Source organism: Schistocerca piceifrons, chromosome 9 (assembly GCF_021461385.2).
Source record: "Schistocerca piceifrons isolate TAMUIC-IGC-003096 chromosome 9, iqSchPice1.1, whole genome shotgun sequence".
NCBI classification, from domain to species: Eukaryota; Metazoa; Arthropoda; class Insecta; order Orthoptera; family Acrididae; genus Schistocerca; species Schistocerca piceifrons.
In genome coordinates, this window is record NC_060146.1 from 180,017,299 (window position 1) to 180,025,470 (window position 8,172).

Below are 8,172 nucleotides of genomic sequence, written 5' to 3' on the forward strand. Positions count from 1 at the left end.
TTGACGAGGCACATTTTACACTACAGGGTACAATGAATACACAGAAGTGCCGAATTTGAGGTACTGCTAAACCGCGTGTTGTGCACGAACATCGATTGCACTCGCCATATGTAACTGTGTGGTGTGGACTCACAAGTACCTTTACACCCGGTCCGTTCGTCTTTGAAGACAGTGCACCCAGAGAACCTGTCAGGTATACCACTGCACGTGATGGAGACCTCGTTGTAAAGAATGTGATTAATTCTTTGGAGGAGCTCAACTTTGTGGGAACCACTGTTTTCATGCAAGGTGGAGCAACACCTCATGTCACTCGCCCTGTGAAAGATAAGCTTAATGCAACTTTTCACAGACGTGTTAGCTGGAGAGGTTTTCCAGGTGCAATGCCTGAAAGATTACCTCACCTGAACCCATGTGACTTTTAGCTCTGCGGCTACCTGATAGAACGCATTTAACTGGGACACATTTGGTCTCTACCTGATCTGAAGACCAGTATAAAGAATCAAATTGCTCAAATTCCACCAAAACTGTTGCGAGTCATTTTACGGATACAGCATCTTGTTAACGTCTTTTATGCTCATACTGAACAAATTCTGTAAGTAGCGGATAATAATAAAATCGTCATAGTACCATGCCTCTCTCACTTATTGAGCCTTTACTGCCCCATTACACGTGGAAGGATTTTTGTATGTATTACATTCACAGCGCCGGACTTGCATGAGGCGGCCAACACTGGAACCAATGTTACATATGTACTATTTGAAGCCTCCTGAATGAGACTGCCAAGTTCCCGTCTCTTGCTACATATAGCGTACCTGCAGGACAGCTTAAAAATGGCGTCTGTAGGTGATTTATGTTACAAGCAAGGTGCCGTCATTGAATTTCTCACTGCACAGAAAGAAACTGTGGGGAATATTCACATACGTTACTGCCAAGTCTGTAGTGCGTCTGCTATCGACAGAAGTACAGTTAGTCGCTGAGCAGGGAGGGTGACGTCACGGGAAGGCGGTTCGGCGCAGCTCCACGATTTGCAGCGGTCGGGGAGACCATCTACGGCTGTCACACCTGACCTGCTGCAGAGAGCTAATGTTTGCATTCGCCATTAAAGGATGCCAGTAGTGGAAGACATTTTAAGGACGATGAGGTGGTGATTCAGCAAGTGAAGCACTGGCTCCGCCACCAGGACAAGGATTGATACCGACAGGGAATACACGCCCTTGTTTCGCACTGGATGAAGGCCATAGAACGGGATGGAGATAACGTGGAAAAATAGCGTGTGTAGATAAAACACCATTCTTTCGTGTGTGTAATTCTCATTATGTTCAATAAAGAATTGTCGAAGAAAAAAGTGCAGTGCATTACTTTCTGGGCAACGCTCGTACAATCCGTACTGGACCTGTGTGATAAACCGCACTTTAGTTGTCACTATCGGGTGTAACGTTACAAATAAGGTGCATGCATGTCCGAAGGAAAAATTGCATTGTACTTCTGAGCAACATAGGAACTGCAATATCGTATTTATCTGTGTACACCGGGCAGGCGCCGGCCGCTGTGGCCGAGCGGTTCTAGGCACTGTAGTCCGGAACCGCGCTGCTGCTACGGTCGCAGGTTCGAATCCTTCCTCGGGCATGGATGTGCCCTTCGGTTTAAGTTGTTCCACGTTTAGGGGGCTGATGATGATCTCAGACGTTAAGTCCGATAGTGCTTAGAGCCGTTTGAACCATTTTGAACCGGTCAGGCGAAGTTCATTTAAAGTGTCTCCCGTGGTAATTTATATACGAGTGCAGGTTGTGACTCATTGTTGACGACGGATGAAACGTTGATTTTGACAGTGAAGCGTGTTCGGATAACTTAATGGCAACGTGACCATTAGGAATCCGGGTTCGAGTCCCTGTCTGGCAACAGTTATCATTGTCATTCCATTACACAGCTGATGCTTGTCCACATTCGCAAATGCGAATACATTTCGTGTATTTCCGGGATGAGTTAGAACGTCGATTATGCTCCAGACCGAAGCATCCAAAATATCTGCTTTATCTTCTTCCAACTCTACGGCAAAAATGGGCTACCATTGCTTCAGAGACATTCACACAACTCACTGAAACTGTCCCTAGCAGAGATCAAGTCGTCATAAGGGAGAAAGGTGGACACACCACATGTTAGCACCTGTATGCGCAATAGATGTCTCGATACTTTGGAGCAGATTGTGCATGGACGTCTACTTGATTTGAAGATATCAAGTAAAATACAGAACCTCTGATCGTTATAAGAATAGATGTGAGAGTAAACACCATTAAAAGACAATATATTAACTAAAGAGTCGTAATGAGGTAAGACAGTGTGGCTTTATTGTAGCTTTTTTTATAGTAACAATCATCAAATTTAACACAGTTGGCTGAAGAACCATTGTAGTAAACTTTTTGCATCAGATCGGAAATCGTTTCTACTGAAATAAGGACAAAAATTATCAGGCGAGTGTTAAATCTTTAAATTGTTTTTTTCGTGATAGATACAGTGCAGGTAGTGCTCGATAAGAAGCAAGAATAGGAACCGGCGCCACTGCCGCACTCCGCCATATACTAACACGTGATCTGTGTGCTGCTCGACTTTTCCGTGTTCCGACTGTCCTGTAATAGTTGTTCAAATCGTCTGAAGGCTTCTGTATAAAGACGAGACCGCGAGGATCTTCTCCTAGGTGCGTAGGTCTGGAATGGGGACCACTCAGCCTCTTGAGGCCGAATGAGGAGCTGCTTGAAAAAAGAACCAAACCGCGTCATCAGGATTCATCTACTGGATGTGGCGAAACGCTGATTACGATTGTAAATCGCTGATCGTACTGTCTGTTAGGCAGCAGTCGACCAGGCATAGCCGGCCGGAGTGGCCGAGCGGTTCTTGGCGCTTCATTCCGGAACCGCGCTCCTGCTGCGGTCGCAGGCTTCAATCCTGCCTCGCGCGTGGATGTGTGTAATGTCGTTAGGTTAGTTAGGTTTAAGTGGTTCTAAGTCTAGGGGACTGATGACCTCAGAAGTTAAGTCCCATAGTGCTCAGAGCCATTTGAACCATTCGACCAGTCATAACACGCCTAATCACTAATCCACGAGTGGTGTAAACGTTGCGCTTACACTCTATAGTATTTTATAAAAAAAGAGATTTTACATTCAAATTTGCGGCTTTTCTGCCGCTAGAGGGAGTCGTAGGACTGGGTTGAGCTGTGAGTGGTTCCTGCTCCTTGCTAAAATAATTTTTGTTTTATTGAAACAAGTTCTGAATATTTTCTCATAAAACGTACCAGAATTTAGAAATTAATAGACTTAATTTTTCCAGACTAAAATTGTTACTGCATTGGCAAACATATCAGCTTTGTAGCTACTCAACAAGAATTTACTCAACACCTAAGTGCTCAAATAACAGCATGAAATTCCACTACAGTGAAAAGACTTGAAGTATCAGTGGCACTTCGTAATAAAAGAATGATTTAAACTACATTCGTACTAAACGTTCCACAAAAAACTATTACGCAAGAGGCAAATTCTGCTTCAGATCTGTAAGAGAATTTTAATAATAAAAATACAATTAAAATTAGCATCATGTGCAGCGTGACAGTTAAATAAGCATTGATTCCATAGAACATAACGAAGAACCAAATAACATCAAATCCAGTGGCCAAAAGAATATGCATCTGAAAATCTTAGAGAATCGACAGCTGACAGATACGAAGCACAGTTGGAAGGCAAGTACTGGTTTTGTAATATATGTGCTTATCAAGCTGAATTCACTCAGTACACACGGCAGCGCACACCACTGAAAAACATCTGCAGCCTTCCACACAAGAGAACAGCCCTGTCTGTTGACACACTCACACAGGCAATTCCGCTGTATCCATTTTCTGCTCCGGTAACAGCCAGCCAGAGAACCCTGAAGCAAACTGCGCCCAGTCTCGCCATACCACAAGTCTGAGGCATGCACCCTCTACCTAGTTGTTGCCGCCATCACGGCGGCCACAGTGTACAGTTAAATCGCACGGCCGCTTCCTCTGCTGAGTGAGCTATGTTTCAAATGGCTCTGAGCACTATAGGACTTGACATCTGACGTCATCAGTCCCCTAGACTTATAACTACTTAAACCTAACTAACCTAAGGACATCACACACATCCAAGCCCGAGGCAGGATTCGAACCTGCGACCGCAGCAGCAGCGGGGCTTCGGAGTGAAGCGCCTAGAACTGTTCGGCCACAGTGGCCGACCATTGGTTCTCAAACACGAGTCATTTGGTAAGCATATATTACTGTCGCAAGTAAATATGATGAATAGTGAGAGCAGGCGAGATGCCGCATAGAACTCTTGCAGAAATGAAAACAACTAAATGGGTGTGAACTACGTGACAACAAAAGAGTTCAAGAATTACAATGCCCAGGTGAGGGTTCATAATTTTGTAGGTAAAAAAAAAAAGACCAGTGGGGCGTGAGGGAGATTTGAACACGGATCTCTCCACCCGCAGTCCAACACCGTGACCACACAACCGTGGCGCCATGGTTGTGCAAATACGCAGAACGTTGCACATCTGGAGCTTTAACCGTTCACTGTTTCTATTTTGCTCCTTTTTTCATAGTTCACTATATTATACAATATGTACAAGAGGGATTAATAAGAGTGGACCGCCAAGAACGAAGTGCTCGAATTAAATAGGATGTAAGACAGGATGTAGTCTTTCACCCCTCCTGTTCAGTCTGTACATCGAAGAAGCAATGATGGAAATAAAACTAATGTTTAGGAGTGCAATTTAAATCCAAGGTGAAAGGATATCAATGACACGATTTGCTGAGGACATCGCTATCCCGAGTGTAAATGAAGAAGAATTACGTAATCCGCTCAATGGAATGAACAGACCGATGAGTACAGAGTATGAATTGAGAGTAAATCGAAAAAAGGCGACAGTAATGAGAAGTAGCAGAAATGCGAACAGCGATAAACTTAATAACAGAATTGGTAATCGCGAAGTTGATGAAGTTAAGGAATTCTGGTACCTAGGCAGGAAAACAACCAATGATGGGCGGAGCAAGGAGAACATCAAAAATAGAATAGCACTGGCAAAAAGGGGATTCCTGGCCAAGAAAATGCTACTAGTCTCAAGCATAGGTCTTAATTTCAGCAAGAAATTCCTGAGAATATATGTTTGGAGTGCAGCGTTGTACGGTAGTGAAAGGTGGACTGCGGGAAAGCTGGAACAGAAGAGAATCGAAGCATTTGAGATGTGGTGCTACAGACGAAAGTTGAAAATTAGGTGCACTCTTGAGGTAAGGAATCAGGAAGTTCTGCGCAGAATCGGAGAGGAAAGGAATGTGTGGAAGACAGTGTTGAGGGGAGAGGACAGGATGATAGGCAATCGGTTAAGACATCAGGGAATGACTTCTATGATACTAGAGGAAGCAGTAGAGGACAAAAACTGTAGAGGATTTGGAATACATCCAGCAAATAATTGAGTACACAGGTTGCAAGTTCTACTCTGAGATGATAAGGTTGGCAGAGGACAGGAATTCTTGGCGGGCCGCAACAAACCACTCGGAAGATTTATGACCGAGAAAAAAAATTGAGTACGAGAGTACTTAGAGAGTTTCAACAAACTTTAGACATAATTTCAAACTTTTTCTCTTCATGAAAAGAAAATATGTATCACTTACTATATTTTCGACGTTCATACGGTAAAACAATCGCATCCAGCGTGGCTTTATGATGTTAAAATTTATTACTACTTTGATACTAACTCTATTCACACACATTAAGCAGACAGTATCCACATACGGTGCTGAATGTGCCCAACAAAATTATATCATTACATTACGGAGAGAGGGCGAGGAGGAGATGGATAGAGAAAGAAAAGAGGAGGAGATGTACAGGGAGATGGCAGAAGTTAGATGGACATAGAAAGGAAAGAGGAGGCAGACAGAGAGGGGGTAAGGAGGTGATGGATAGAGAAACAAAAGAGGAAGAGATGTACAGGGAGACGGCAAATGTTAGATGGACATAAAAAGGAAAGAGGGACAGAGAGAGAGGGGGAGGAGGTGATGGATAAAGAAATCAAAGAAGAAATGGATAGAGAGAGGGGGTGGAGCAGATCGACAGACAGAGGAGGGAGTAACAGATGGACAGAGAGGGGTGGAAGGATGTGGACAGGGTGTGGGCGATGGAGGAGGTTGACAGAGAAGGAGGCGAAGGAAATGAACAGAGAGGGAGAGGAGGAAGAGATAGACTTCTAGAATTGAAATAAATATACACCCCAGCAACGTCGGGTACTCATCTAGTCTCTGCATAACAGTGCAAGACGACATCCTACGACGGCTCTTTGGAAAGTAAGGTTCAATCGGTCACGAAATAGAAACCACTGTGAATATCAGAAACGTTTTATTTGCAACAGGTAGCTACGCCTTCTAACAGCTTCTCTATATAGTTGCCACTCTGTCTTAGACATTGGTCGTAGCGTTGTACCAACTTTCCAACGCTCTCGTCATGGAAGGCGGCCGCCTGTGCTTTCCGCCAATTCTCTACGCTGGACTGCAGCTCGTTTTCACTGTCAAAATATTGCCTTCATAGCCAGCAGTTCGTGTGAGAAGACATGAAACTCAGCGGTAGCAGTTACAGGCTGTATTGTGAGTGATCAGATACTTCCCACACTGCAGGAGCATCTTCACTGCCCTGCAGCAGGGAGCGGGGGAGAATTGTGATGAGGCAGGAAACGCATGACAGGTATGTTATGTGGGCTGCAGAGCATCAGGCGAAATCTCTCACCAGGCCTTCTTAGATGCTGGAAGACCTTTTCCAGGCATCTTTACGTGCTCACTGGGCCCTTAGAACTGGAAAGAGCGACACAATGCGATTGACAGGCATACTAGAGACACTGCCCAACACATATGTGGAAAGCCTCATCATCTTTTCACTGTCTTTGCGATTTCGCGCCCACTTGGATATTAGTTTCTGAATAGCCCTCATAATTTCAGTCTTGTTTACCATGTGACAATAGGACGCACATTCAATGAAATATGTAAAATGACTTGAAGTTCAGTGTGCTTAAGTATATTTGTTCATACATCTGTACAAAGCTTTTTAATGGATTAAGGGGGGTAGGACGTCAAACGGACCGACTTGGAGCAGGAGAGGCACCACAGGACATTTTAATTTCCACTGTCTATACTTTTACAAATAAATTCATAAAACTTTGTCAGCATAACCAGGAAGGATTCAGGATTCACACTCATAGCAGTGGAAGTGCAAAAAAATACAAAATAAATTCTTTTAATATATGAAATTTCATCATTTCTTTCACTTACTGTTGGCTGCGTTTGTTGCTATAGGTACATTTTTCTTCGCAAGTAAAAGAGATTCTTTGATGAATTTTGCACAGCATAAAAACCATACTTACAGGTGTACGAAACTAGAATTTTCCAAATCTATTAAAAACTGTGGTAAAAATTGAGATAATCAACTACAAAATTAGATTTTTTCTAAACATAAAGTTTAAAACGTAACAGCTTATTCATTTTTTCGTAAATTAAATAGATTCTAGAGTTTCAGACACCTGTAAGTATGGTTTGTATGCTGTGCAAAATTCTTCGAACAGTCTCTGTTACTTATGAAGAAAAGTGTACCTATAGCAACAAATGCAGCCAACAGTAAGTGAAAAAATAATGAAATTTCACATTAAAAAAAAAATATTTTGTTACGTTTTTGAACTTCCGCTGCTACGAGTGTGAACCCTGAATCCTTCCTGGTCGTGGTGACAAAGTTTTATGAATTTACGTGTAAAAGTATAGACAGTGGAAATTAAAATGTCCTGTGGTTCCTCTCCTGCTCCAAGTCGGCCCGTTTAAATGGTTCAAATCGCTCTGAGCACTATGGGACTTAAGTTCTAAGGTCGTCAGTCCCCTAGAACTTAGAACTACTTAAACCTAACTAGCCTAGGACATCACACACATCCATGTCCAAGGCAGGATTCGTACCTGCGACCGTAGCGGTCGCGCAGTTCCAGACTGTAGCGCTAGAACCGCTCGGCCACTCCGGCCGGCAATCGGATATTAGTTTCTGAATAGCCCCCATAATTTCAGTCTCGTTTACCATGTGACAATAGGACGCACATTCGATGAAATATGTAAAATGACTTCAAGAAGTTAAATGTGCTTAAGTA